The following is a 14,693-nucleotide window of genomic DNA, read 5'->3' as shown; positions in this document are numbered from 1 at the left end:
CATGGATGGACCTGGAGATCATTATGTTAAGTGAAATAAGCCAGGCAATGAAAGAAAAATACCACATGACCTCACTGATTTATGGAAAATAAAGAACATTATAACCTGATGAACAAAAAGATAAATACAGAGGCAGTAAAGAACCAAACATACTGTCAAATTACAGAGGGAAGGCTGGGGAGTGTTGGTGAGACGGGGAAAGAGATCAACCAAAGGATTTGTATGCATGCATATAAGCACAACCAATGGACACCAGACACTAGAGTGGTGGGATGAGGGCATATGACAGGGGGAAGCGGAGTCTGGGGGAAGGTCAATGGGGGAGAAAAAAGATATATGTACTACTATATGTAATACTTTAAACAATAAAAAAAGAAAAAGAAAAGAAAAAAACCATCAACAAAACAACAAGAAAGCCCACTGCATGGGAGAACATATTTGCCAATGTTATCACTGATAAGGGTTTAATCAACATTTACTGGGAACTCATACAACTTATCAAAAGGAAGATAAGCATCCCAATAAAAAAATGGGCGATGGACCTATATAGATACTTTTCAAAAGAAGACAGAAGGAAGGCCAAGAAGCATATGAAAACATGCTCAAGTCACTAATCATCCGAGACATGCAAATCAAAATGATAATGAAGTATCATCTCACACCTGTTTGAATGGCTGTCATCAACAAATCAACAAACAACAAGTGCTGGCGAGGATGCTGAGAAAAAGGAACCCTTGTGCACTGCTGGTGGGAATGCACACTGGTGCAGCCACTGTGGAGAACAGTATGGAGTTTACTCAAAAAACTAAAATGGAACTCCCATTTGACCCAGTGATCCCACTTCTAGGAATATATCCCAAGAAACTAGAAACCCCAATTAGAAAGGATATATATACCCCTATGTTCATAGCAGCACAATTTACAATAGCTAAGATTTGGAAATAACCTAAGTGCCCATTAGCAAATGAGTGGATTAAAAAACTGGTACATCTCCACAATGGAATACTATGCTGCAGTAAAAAAGGAGTTCTTACCATTTGCAACAGCATGGATGGAACTGGAGAGCATTATGCTAATTAAAATAAGCCAGTCAGAGAAAGATAAATATCACATGATCTCACTCATTTATGGAATATAATTAACAACATAAGCTGATGAACAAAAACAGATCCTGGGACAGGGAAACATCGATCAGACCATGAAACCTCAGCGGGAAGGTAGGGGAGGGTGGGGTTAAGGAGGAGAGATCAACCAAAGGACTTGTATGCATGTATATAAGCCTAACCAATGGACACAGACAACAGGGGGGTGAGGGCATGATTCGGGGGGATGGGGAGGTATTAGGGGAATAAGGACACATATGTAACACCTTAATCAATAAATAAATTTAAAAAAAAAATAAAAATATTTAATAAGATTTAATCTTGACCAAATTCAATTAAAAGTTAAAAAAAATTCATTGCAATACAGGGCAACCTCAAGAAACATACAAAAAAATCTCAATCTATCCACACATTGAAAGGAACTATAGGTAGAACAACAAGCAAAGCCCAAAGTGAGTAGAAGGAAGGAAATAATAAAAATCAGAGGGGAAATAAATGGAACAGTTTAAAAAAACAAACAAACAAAAGATCAATGAAACCAAGAATTGATTCTTTAAAAGTTAAAATAAGATTGACAATCTTTTAAAGTCTCATCAAGAACAAAAGAGAGAGGACCCAAATAAATAAGATCATAAATGAAAAAGGGGAAGTGACAACTTACATCAAAGAAACACAAAGGATCACAAGAAAAATACTGTGAACAATTATATGCCAACAATTTCCTCAACCTGGAAGAAATGTTTAAATTCCTATAAACATACAGTTTTCCAAGACAGAATTAAGGGGAAGCAGAAAATCTGAACAAACCGATTACAATCAATGAAATAGAAACAGTAATTGAAAAGCTCCCAACAAACAAAAATTCTGGATTGGATGACTTTACAAGTGAATTTGTCCAAAGATTCAAAGCGTTAATGCCAATCCTTAGAAAACTATTCAAGAACATTCAATATTAGGGAAGGCTCTCAATTTTTTTATAAGGCCAGCATTATCTTATAAGTACCGTGCGCTAACTGATTGCGCCACTGGAGCTCCTGGCCAGCATTATCTTAAACCAAAAACATGGCTGACACTAAAAAAAGAGAAAATTATAGGACAATATCCTTGATGAACATAGATGCAAAAATCCTCAATGAAATATTAGTACACTGAATTCAGCAATACATTAAAAGATCATACACCATGATCAATTCAAAGTTATTTCTGGAATACTGTTGGTTAAATGTCCTCATATCAAGTAATGTGATCCACCACATAAACAAAATGAACAATAAAAATCATATGATCATATCAGTAGATGTAGATAATCATTTGACAAAATTCAGTCCCCAATTATGATAAAAAAAATCTCAGTAACGTGGGAACAGAAGGATCACACCTCAACATAATTAAGACCATACATGACAAACCAATAGTTAGTATCATATTAACAGAAAAAGCTAAAAGTGTTTTTCTTAAGAGAATGCACATGGCAGGGATGTCCATTTTCACTACGTTTATTCACATAGTACTGTAAGTTCTAGTCACAGCAACCAGACAAGAAGAAGAATTAAAGGCATTCAGATTGGAAATGAAGAAGTAAAGCTGTCATTATTTGCAGATGACATGAACCCTGAAGATTCCGCCAAAAAAGTACTAGAACTTAAAATTCAATTCAGTAAAGTAGCAGGAAACAAAAAAAAATATGCAGAAACTGGTTGTATTGTTATACACCAATTATGAACTGTAAGAAAGATAAACTAAGAAAATAATCACATTTGCTATTGCATCAAAAATACAATGTCTAGGAATAAATTTAACCAAGGAAGTAAACACTTGTACTTAGACAATTATATGATATTGACGAAAGAAATTAAAGAAGATACAAGTAAATGGAGGCAGATACCATGCTCATGTGTAAGAAGAATTAACATTGTTAAAATGTCTGTACTACCCAAATCAATCTATAGGCTTGACACAATTTCTATCAAAATACCAAAGGTGTTTTTCACAGAACTAGAATAATAATCCAAAAAATTATATGGAATCACAAAGACCCCTAATAGCCATAACCATCTTGTGAAAGGAGAAAAAAAAAGTTGGAGGTATCATGCTCCCTGATAATCAGGCTATAGCAATCAAATCAGAATGGTACTTGCATCAAAACAGACATATAGATCAATGTGGCAGACTGGAGAGCCCAGATATAAACTCACACCTATGTGGAAAATTCATATATGACAAAAGAGGCAAGAACATACAATGAGGACAAGACAGTCTCTTTAATAAATGGTGTTGAGATATGTGGGCAGATACATGCAAAAAAAAATGAAACTAGACCACCTTCTACACCATAGACAAAAATAAATTACATATGGATTAAAGATTTAAATGTAAGTCTCAAGACCATAAAACTCCTAAAAGAAAACAGGAAGTAAAATCTGGGACATTTTTTGTAGCATTATATTTTCTGATATAGCTCCTTTCGCAAGGGAAACTAACTAACTAACTAACTAACTAACTAACTAAATAGGATTACATAAAACTAAAATGTTTTTGCACAGCAAAGGAAACCATCAACAAAATGAAAAGACACCCCCACTGAATGAGAAAACATATTCACATCTGATAAAGGAATTAATATACAAAATTTATAAAGAATGTATACAACTCAACACACACACACAATAAAAACAAAAACAAAAAACCCACATCAAACAATTAAAAATGGAGAGGACTTAAATAGACACTTCTTCAGTTGGCCAATAGACATATTTAAAGATGCTCAATGTCCCTAATCATCAGAAAAATGCAAATTAAAATCACAATGAGCTATTATCTCACACCTGTCAGAATGGCTATTATCAATAAATCAACAAACAAGTGTTGAAGATGTGGAGAAAAGGGAACCCTTGTGCACTGTTGGGGGTATTGAAGATTAATGCAGCCACTATGGAAACAAGTATGGAGTATCCTCAAAAGATAAAAATGCAACTGCATTATGATTCAGTCATTCCTCTTCTCGGTATATATCGAAGAAGCCCCAAATAGTAATATGAAAGGATATATGCAACCCTATGTTCATTGCAGTGTTATTAACAATAACTAAGATCTGGAAGCAACCCAAGTGCCATCAATAGATGAATGGATAAAGATGTAGTACATATATATATATATATATATATATATATATATATGTATAATGGAGTATTATTGGGCCATAAAAAGTATGAAATCTTAGCATCTGCAACAATATGAATACTAGTAGAGCTAAAGGATATTATGCTCAGTGAAATAAGTCAAATACTATATGATTTCACTTATATGTGGAACCTAAGAACAAAATAAATAAACAAACAAAATAGAAACAGACTCATAGCCCGTCTGGTTCGGCTCAGTGGATAGAGCATCAGCCTATGGACTGAAGGGTCCCAGGTTCTATTCCAGTCAAGAGCACATGCCTAGGTTGTGGGATTGATCCCCAGTAGGGGGTGTGCAGGAGCAGCCAATTAATGATTCTCATCATTGATGTTTCTATCTCTTTATTCCTCTCTTTTCCTCTCTGAAATCAATAAAAATATGGGGTTGGGGGATTGGGTGAAAAACATGAAGGGATTGAGAAGTACAGATTGGTAGTTACATAATAGTCAAGGGGCTATAAAGCACAGCACAGAGAATATAGTCAATAATCCTATCTAATAAAGAGGGAATATGCTAATTGACCCTCACACCATCGCAAAGATGGCAGTACCTACAGCCAATAAGGAGGGAATTTGCTAATTGACTGCCACACCCTCAACAATGGCAGTGCCCACAGCCACAAGATGGCGGCGCCTGGGGTGGCAGGGATGTGGCAAGGCCTGGCCTTGCTATGCACCTGCCTCCCAAGTCCCCCAGTTCCCTCAGCCCCCCAGCCATCCAGGGAAGCCTTGGATGGTGGCTTCCCAGCTGCCCAGGGCTGCCCAAGGCTCAGGTAACCAAGGCCAGCTGAGGCTTGTGCTGCCGGCAGTGGCAGCAGCAGAGGTGTGATGGGGACATCGCCTTCCCCTGATCGCTGGGTCACCTCCCACCCCTGAGGGCTTCTGGACTGTGAGAGGGGGCAGGCCAGGCTGAGGGACCCCCTCCAGTGCATGAATTTTCATGCACCAGGCCTCTAGTACTATAATAATTATGTATGGTGTCAGGTGGGTACTGGAAATATCTGGTGATACACTTGGTAAACTATATGATTGTCTAACCACTATACTGTACACCTGAAAATAATATAAATATTGAATATAAACTTTAATAAAAAGATGAAAACTAAAAAGGCATAAAAGAAAATACAGCAAAGCTTTTAAAATTGTGTCTCACTCAAGCTACCTAGCCATGTGTGTTGGAAAGACAATAACAGAAGACATTCCCACATTACACCAAGTACCACTTTATATATAGGCCCATAGCAACAAGGAGCATGGCCTGCCAAACCATGTTGAAGCATCTATACTAATAAAAGGGTGATATGCAAATTGGTCACTACGCCCTCACAGTAACAACTGAACAGCAGGCTGTGTGGGGCGACCAGACCGGCAGGGGGGTTAGGGAGGGATGACCAAATGACTGACCAGTAGGCTGCGTGGGGTAACCAGGCCAGCAGGGGGGGCAGTGAGGGGCGACCAGGCCCACAGAGGGGTGCAGTTGGGGATGATCAGGCTGGCAGGGGCAGCAGGTTGGGGCGATCAGGCTGGCAGGCAGAGGTGGTTAGGGGTGATCAGGCTGGCAGGGGGTCAGTTAGGGGCGATCAGGCAGGCAGGTGAGCAGTTAGGAGCCAGCAGTTCCAGATTGTGAGAGGGATGTCTGAAACCGGCAGTTGGACATCCCCCAAGCGGTCCCAGATTGGAGAGGGTCCAGGCTGGGCTGAGGGGACCCCCCCGTGCACGAATTTTGTGCACTGGGCCTCTAGTCTTTTTATAAAAGACAAAGTGATTCTCTCAAGGATGGAATTTGGGAACTGAAGGAATGCTTTAGTTAAAAAAAATAGGAAGAACCAATCTCTATATATTTTTCTCAGCCAAAGTATGACACTTTTTCCAAAGCAATTAAGATATATGTAAATTGGCCTAAGTAGATGAGTGACCTGGCTCTAACTTAGCACCTTGGCAATACTTCTCACAACCTAAACAACAACAAAAACAATGACAACAAAAACAATGACAACAAAACAGGTTTTCTCCAGGAAGGCTCTGCCACATTTACCCAGGACTCTGCCTGGAGTTGAAAGCCAGATGACATCACACTTCACTTGGCTGGATTTTATTGCCAGCTGTACTCTTCAATTTCTTTAGAAGGAAATTTCTCTAGCCCAGACTAGAGTATAATACAACATGCAGAAAACCTGTGACAGTGCCAATATGCCCTGAAAATTAAAATGAAAATCAAATGCTGACACTGTGAAAAAAAAATACATAAAACTAGTAGCTTCCTAAGAAACAATTGAGAAATAAAGGCAGGGAGAAAAAGAAAAAAACAGCTGTTAGATTAGAAATGCAGCCCCAGTCCTGTTATATAACATTCCATTGTCTCCTACATCTAAGTACTTTATATCTTTACCAAATTATTTGTTTTAGCACATTATAATAAAAATGTCTTAATGTTTATTTTATACATTTTATTTAGTGGAATAAAGCTACTCTAAGTTTCTAAGACAATAAGTGTACTTTGCCCCAGCCACCCAGTAAATCATAACCATTCACAATCTTCAGTTCTCACCTAGGCACTCTGTGGCCTAGGGAATGGCTCCAGCATGATGGTGGTGGTGATAGCATTGGAATTGGTTGGCTTGGTTTGAAATCCTTCATTTCACATATCAAATTTATATCAACAAATATGGACTGTGGTATTAAATATGACAAATCAACCTTAGGGCTGTAGTCCAAAAGTAGCTGCCTATTATTGTTATACTAGAGGCCCGGTGCATGACATTCATTCACTGGGGGGGGGGGGGGGGCGGGGGCGGGTCCCCTCAACCCGGCCTGTGCCCTCTTGCAATCCGGGACCTCCTTGGGGGATGTCCAACTGCCGGCAGGTGGGAATCCCCTGAGGGGTCTTTAGCGCTGCCTCGGAGGCAGGAGAGACTCCTGCCACTGCAGCTGCACTTGCCAGCCATGAGCCTGGCATCTGGCTGAGCGGCGCTCCCCCTGTGGGAATGCACTGACCACCAGGGGGCAGCTCCTGCGTTGAGCATCTGCCCCCTGGTGGTCAGTGTGAGTCATAGCAACTGGTTGTTCCGCCAGTTTGTCCATTTGCATATTAGCCTTTTATTATATAGGATGTCCCGTCATTGCCTAGTACAGTATTTATAAATATCAGTTTCATTTCTTTTTCTCTTTTTCTGTCTACAGCTACTTCAGTTCCAGAGGCAAGTGATACATGATAATGATAATAACAGCTAATATTTATTTATTTATTTATTTATTTATTTATTTTAAAATATATTTTATTGATTTTTTTACAGAGAGGAAGGTAGAGGAATAGAGAGTTAGAAACATAGATGAGAGAGAAGCATTGATTAGCTGCCTCCTGCACACTCCTTACTGGGTATGTGCCAGTAAGGTACATGCCATTGACTAGAATCAAACCTGGGACCCTGAGTCAGCAGACTGATGCTCTATCCACTGATCCAAACTGGTTAGGGCAACAGCTAATATTTAAATAGTGCTATCTTCCTGTGGAGATAAGTAGGGGTGGAGGAAAATGAATTAATCAGTGGTAATTAGAAGTTGGTAGGCTGACTTCTAGTCCTAGCTCTGCCACTTAGTGGCTATGTGATGCTGAGAACATCATTTAAACCCTCTAAGCTCCAGTTTCCTCATCTGTCAAACAAAAGTAATTGTTACCCCATAGTATTACTGTGAGAGTTAACCAGTTTACATATATAAAGTAATACAGCCTCTGACTCATTGTAGGTCCCCAAACGTGGTAGATCTCATCTTCTTCTCCCTCCTTACCCCAGATGACCATTTACAACATTCCTGACAGGATACTCTTACATTGGGAGATGCAATACTCAGGATCTTGGGGTTGTTCAAGAAAGGGAGCACAGAAACTGCTGTTCAAAAACCTCAACAAGTTGGTAGAGGAGAACTACCTGAATACGGTAGTCTGGTCTTTCCTTCATCTTTCCTGATGATTTCTATATTTTGTGGTACTAAAAGGAATGGTAATGGAAAACTTCCTATAATCTATTCAGTGGCTGAAAAGTATTGCTGATTGGGTGTGAGTGGCTGTAGAACATGAGGGGACATAGTCTAAGATAAATTGAAAAACCATGCCTTTTTCCATGCAACTGAGTTCCCGCCATGGCTGTCAAATATCAAAACATCCTGAGGTAGTATCCAGATACCATTTGGATTTTTAGGTAGAGAGAGAGGAGAGAGGGGAGAGGAACCAGTTCTTACTGCCCCCCACCCCAGAGCTGACAACTGTGAGATCCTCCCTCCCCCCAACTGGTGGGCGGAGTTATGACATTAACGGTGTCTGCAGCCGAGACATCTCCAAGATATTGAACCACCAATCAGCGCATGCCGAGTGCCCTGGGGCCCACCCCTTCCCATTCCACCCTGGGCCCAACCCCTTCCTGCTCCCTTCCCTTAAAAGGATTCTCCACCCCTCCACGTGTGCTGCTCTCCTCTCTCTCTCTGTCTCTCTCCGTTTCTCCATCTGCAGAGACAGCCTGGTTAGATCCCTCCTCCTCTTCCTCCTACTCTAATCCTGGTTTCTACTTCCTCTGTAATGAATCTTGCTCGTTACTTCAGAATAAACTTCCCTTTTAATATATCTTGGTTTCCGACTCCCGTTTCCTGTGCCTCAAACCTTACATCTGGTGCCGAACCCGGGTGGGGGCGTGTGCCCTGTTTGTCCTTTGATGGTCCGGGATGCCCTCTTACCGCCCCCTTCTTCTTTCCTCGTGTCTCAGGACACTCAGCCTCCTTCCCTTGACTCGGCAACGTCTGTGGTGAGTCTCAACCCTTGCTAATTCCTGGTGTCTCTTTCCGTAAACCGTGGCCCATGCCAGAGATTGCCTCTCCATGAGAGGTTCCGAACCTGAACCTGGGGAGGCAGCGAAGACGTTCCTGTCCCCCTCGGTTCCCTGGCCTTTTGGCCTCACTCCGGACCCCAGGGGGTAGGGGAGATGTCCCCTACTATCCCTTGGGTCACCCGTTGTAGCATTGGATCAAGGATTGGGATGCTGGTCCTTGACCTTCCGCTACCCGACCCCAGGAATTGGAAGGGGCATACACCAAAGACACCTCTAGAAGCGGCGGTCGCGTTCCGTGGCCGGGACCTGCGCGGCGGAGGCGGATGCCCAGCCAGGTGAGCCTGTCCCCGGCCGCGTCTCGCGGTCTGGGTTGGTCATTCTGCCTTGAACCGGGGACCCCGAGGCGGGCGGAGCCGGGTCCCCACGCCCGGAGCCGTGCCGCCCACACTTCCCACTCGCCTCCTGAACCCGGGCAGGTCTGACCGACGCCGGCGAGACAGCGCCTGGCGAGCCGCCTCCATGAGGGCGTCGGGCTGCGTCCCGCGAGGACCCTCGGTCGGCCCTCTCTGTGTACGGAGCGTGCCCCCCGCCCCCTCCGACTCCCCGCTCCCCCCCCGTAGCCACGCCCCCACCGGCGCTGCTCGCTCGCCCCTCGGGGGTGCACCCTGTCGGCCGGCGTCGCGCTCCGAGGGAAGGGGGCTTTGGGCGGGGTGACGACCCTGTGAGCCTTCCCGACCCCGGCCTGTTTCCTCCGCCGCACCCAGGGGCACGCTGCTTCCCATCCGGGGAGGTGGCTCCCCGAGCTTTCTCTGGGCGCACGGCACCCCATCCTCTGCAAAGGCAAAACCAGAGTTGAGGGGGTCTCTTCTTCAGAATTACAGGGCGGACCGCAGGCTTCTCAAACTCAGCACGCTTGTTAGTCGGGGCGGGTAATTCTTTGTTGTGGAGGCAGAGCTGTGCTTCGTGGGGTGTCCCTCTGACCTCTACCCTCTAGAGGTCAGGAGCACAAGGCCCTTCTCCCTCAGTTGTGACAACCAAATGTGTCTCCGGATGTTGCCGGTGACCCCTGCGGGACAGATCTGCCCCCAGTTGAGGATCGTAGGTTTAGAGAGAAAAGCCAGATCCAGAGACTTTTGGAGGCCACCTTGGTGATCTGTTGGAAGGTGGGGTGGCTGTCACTCCTGAGGTTCGGTGTACAGATAGTTTCCATCCCCTGAAACGGGGCTGCGCCTTCTGAAGACACAGGGAGTTTAAAGACTGAGTTAACATGGCCCACATTTGTGAATTCTTCATGGAGGGCAGGCCCTTAGGAATCATCTGAGCCAACCTCATCTTCACTGGTGGTCACACTGGGGTCCAGAGAGCGGTCCAGGGCTAGTCCCAAAGTAAAGGGCTGATGTGGGGCAAAGCCAGGCTGGCGTCCATTGTTCTTCGTTCCCAAGCCTGGCTGCTACTGGGAGCTGCGAGTTTATCAGAAAGTAGTAACCTAGGTGGATACTGGATGGTTCCATGTGGTGCCGGGTTGCGTCTCTTTGCTCATTGAAGATGAAATAGTGCAAGTGGTGTTTTATGTATCAGGAAAGCCGATCCTCCACATCCTTTACTGCACGCTCGAAGTCATCCAGGCCAGTGCTGGTCCTGAATCACCCTGTTTTTAATTTCTCTTCTGTCTAGGGTAATTTATTTCCATTCCTTCGTTTTCTCCAGAAGTCTGCTTTCTGAATAATGATTAGGGCTAACTCTCTTTTAGTCTTATAAGACTATGAAGAATTATCCAACTATTATAACAGAATCATTATTCTCTTCCTAGAAGCTTCTGAAACAGTAGTATCTGTTAAGATGTAATGTTTTTTGGTTGTTGTTATAATCGACAGCTGACAGACAGTAAAAAGTGGGATGATATTGTCATCTAACCATAGTTTATATATTCTAAAGAAGAGAGGAGAGCAGAACCAGTCTTTGAAATCTCGAGTGAGGCTTGCTTTACGCATTAATCTTTGGTGTTGAATACTGAACACTGCTTTTATTATAGGTTAATTAAGAAGGTTTGAGGGCAAGATTTTAACTTTAAATTAAATGCTAAATTTCTTTTGAATCACACCATTGTGGAAACTTGGACTTAAAATAATAAACATTTTTTAATAGGGAGCATAACTTATATTTAAAAACTAATTGCCCCAGAAGTTCTTATTGAATGATATGAGTTGTGATTAAGTAAGTTATAATTTACTATCACATATTTACTTTTGAAACATGTTTATAATTAAATGACAAAATGTCGCCAAATTGGCAGCTTTGGAAAAAAGCTTAAGTAGCATTTTTACAATGACATAAATCAGTAGAGTTTATAAAATACTTTCTGTGTATCACCAACCTCTTGAAGTAGGTAGGAATTATCTTTTTATAGATGAGAAATGTTTCGCTAGTAAGTGAACACTGTAAATTTGAATCACGTTTGTGGGTTCAAAATTCAGTCTTCTTCTGTTTACCCATTCTGTTTAAGATTTTTAAAAAATTAACTTTGTCATATTAAAACTTTTAAAAATAATTGAAAAGGAATAACATTGTTAGTTGTACATTTTGAAGAATAAAGGAATAAAAAAAAAAAAAAAAAAAAAAAAAAAAAAAAAAAAAAAAAAGACACCTCTAGGGTGTCTCCTCACCAATCTGGCTACTTCTGTAACGTGGCATGGCCTCAGTGGGTCCTGATGACCCAAAAGCAGGACTTAACATCCTCACTGACCTCAGTAATTTCTGCCGGAAAGCCGGGAAGTGGCCTGAGGTTCCATATGGCCAGGTTTTTTTTTCTTCTCTATCTGCGCTCCTGCCCCTCCCTCTGCTCCTTCTGTTCCACAGCTGAGGCTCACAAGAAACCTCTTCAAACTGGTACACAGTCCCTCTGTCTCTGACCCTTTGGACCCAGCCGCTCTCTCATTTCCACCCCTCTTGCTCTGCCTGCTTTCTGCTCCCTCTCTTCCTCCTTCTTCGCCATGGCTGCCGCTTTCCCGGCCACCCCTTCCCTGCAGCTGCCACCGCTGCAGATGCCACCATCAATGCCTCAGGTCACTGCGCAGAGCCACCCACCCGCCATCCCACCAGCCGCTCCAAAGAGCTGCCATTTTGAACCAGTAAGTCTCGCCCCCACAGGCCGCCATTTTGAACCAGTAAGTCCCGCCTCCGCAGGCCTGGCCTGATGTGGCCACCCGCCACTGCACTCCTCCTCCTCCTCCTCCTCCTCCTCCAGCCCACGCCCGCCTCCTGCTCTGCCAGCCCCCTCCCCTAATGCTTCCTCAGACCCAGGTCCGAGATCCATACACAGCATTTAAGGTTTTAATGCCCGTGAGGAGCAGGAAGAGTAAGCCTGCCTTCGACAGGAGATGAGTCTGCAAACCCAAGCCTTGCTACCTTTGAGGCCAACGGCAGCCATGCATGGTCCAAAGGGGGCTATGTGTAATGGGGGTGCAATGATAGGACGAACGCCACCTGGAAGATTTTTCAAATGCAGAAATGAAGGCCTCTGGGCAAAGCAGTACCCTGGCCCCTGGCTCCAACCAAGCCCTGCCAGGTGTGCGGTCAAAACGGTCACTGGAAAAGTGACTGCCCCTGGAAAAGTGACGGGCCTTCTGCGTCTCAGCGTAGAGGGATCGCCCTTCCAGGTCATGACCCGATGCTGGCCATGCTGGAACTGGCTGAAGACTGGAGATGCCAGGACTCGATGACCCCCATCACCCTCACTGAGCCCAGGGTAATGCTCAAGGTAGCGGGTAAGCAGATCTCCTTCCTGATCGATATGGAGGCTACCTTCTCTGACCTGCCCTCCTTTTCTGGGCCATTGTCCCTTCCACGATCTCGGTCATGGGTATTGACGGCAAAAATTCTCTGGCATCAGCGCCTTCTCACCCCACCCTCTCCCCCTCTCCTCACCCTCCCTCGTACACCAAGCTTTTTCTAACTCCTGGATACGCTTCTGGTCTCTCTCTCTCTCTCTCTCTCTCTCTCTCTCTCTCTCCCCCGGACATCTCTAAGCCTTTCCAACTATTTACTGATGAAAGACAGGGAATAGCTATGGGGGTCCTCATCCAGCCCCTAGGGCCAGCCTTCACCCCCCTAGCCTACCTGTCCAGACAGCTTGATCCTATGGTTTGGGGATGGCAACCCTGCCTCCAGGCTCTGGCTGCAGCCGCTGCTCTCACCAAGGAGGCCCAGAAGATCTGCCTCCAGCAACCCTTACAGGTCTTCTCCACCCACAGGCTATAGGATCTTCTATCATACCAATCCTTATCTCTCCTTGCCCCCTCTCGCATGCAGGAACTCCATCTCCTGTTCCTCGAGAGTCCTGACATCTTCCTAAGTCCTCAGCCCTGAACCCAGCCACTCTCCTTCCTGCTGCCTCCACCCAACCTGCAGCAATGCACTCTTGCCCCGAGGTTGTCAGAAGCCCTCACTCAACCTTGGGCGGGACTCTCAGATCTTCCTCTCTCTAATCCTGACTTAACTCTGTGGATGGAAGCTCGTGCCTAGACCCCCAGGGACGTTGGAAAGCCTCCTATGCGGTAGTAACACTTGAGCGGACCCTGGAGGTGACCTTCATAAATAACAAGATCACACTTCCCAAGGCTCAGGTAGGGGTCATTGCCCAATAGGTCCACTGGTCATTGCACATTGGACCACTGGCACTTTGGAGGTTCCTTGAACCCCTCTTCACCTTGCCCACACTGCGAGAGGAAGTCACGAGTGCCTGCTCCTCCTGCTCCACGTGTGCAGCTATCTCACCCCAGGGAGGAATGTGCCCCAACTTTCCTACCCATCAAATGAGGGGACACCTCCCAGGGCAGGACTGGCAGGTAGACTTCACCCATATGCCTCCCCACAAGAAGACCAAATATCTGCTTACCATGGTAGACACCCTGACAGGGTGGGTAGAGACCTTCCCTACCTGCAAGGAAACTGCTGAGGTTGTGGCTGAGACCCTAATAACACACATAATCCCTAGGTTCGGCCTCCCCACCTCCATACAATCAGACAACGGCCCAGCTTTTATATCAAGGGTCGTTCAGCAGGTTAGCACCTCACTTGGCATCTCCTGGAAACTGCACATACCTTACTGCCCACAATCATCAGGTAAGATCAAGAGGATCAACAGCCTCCTTAAAAACCATCTAACTAAACTCTCTCTAGAAATTCACAGCTCCTGGCCGGACATTCTGCCCATGGCCCTGACCGGAATCTGGGCTACACGAAGGAGCCCCACCTTCTTAAGCCCTTTTAAACTCCCATATGGGAGACCCTTCTTGCTCAACCATCATTTCCCTACTGACCCTCCTTTCCTGGCTACTTATCTTCTGTACCTGCCCTTACTCAGGCAGAGTAAGCCCGCCTTCAACAGAAGATGAGTCTGCCATCCCAAGCCTTGCTACCTTTGAGGCCAACGGCAGCCATGCATGGTCCAAAGGGGACTATGTGTGGTGGGGGTGCAATGAGAGGACGAACGCCACCTGGAAGATGCTTCAAATGCAGAAATGAAGGCCACTGGGCAAAGCAGTGCCCTGGCCCCTGGCTCCAATGGCAAAAATTCTTGACCACGGCTCTAGGAA

The sequence above is a fragment of the Eptesicus fuscus genome, chromosome 1, assembly GCF_027574615.1.
Source record: "Eptesicus fuscus isolate TK198812 chromosome 1, DD_ASM_mEF_20220401, whole genome shotgun sequence".
Taxonomy (NCBI): Eukaryota; Metazoa; Chordata; class Mammalia; order Chiroptera; family Vespertilionidae; genus Eptesicus; species Eptesicus fuscus.
This window is presented reverse-complemented; position numbering follows the sequence as displayed.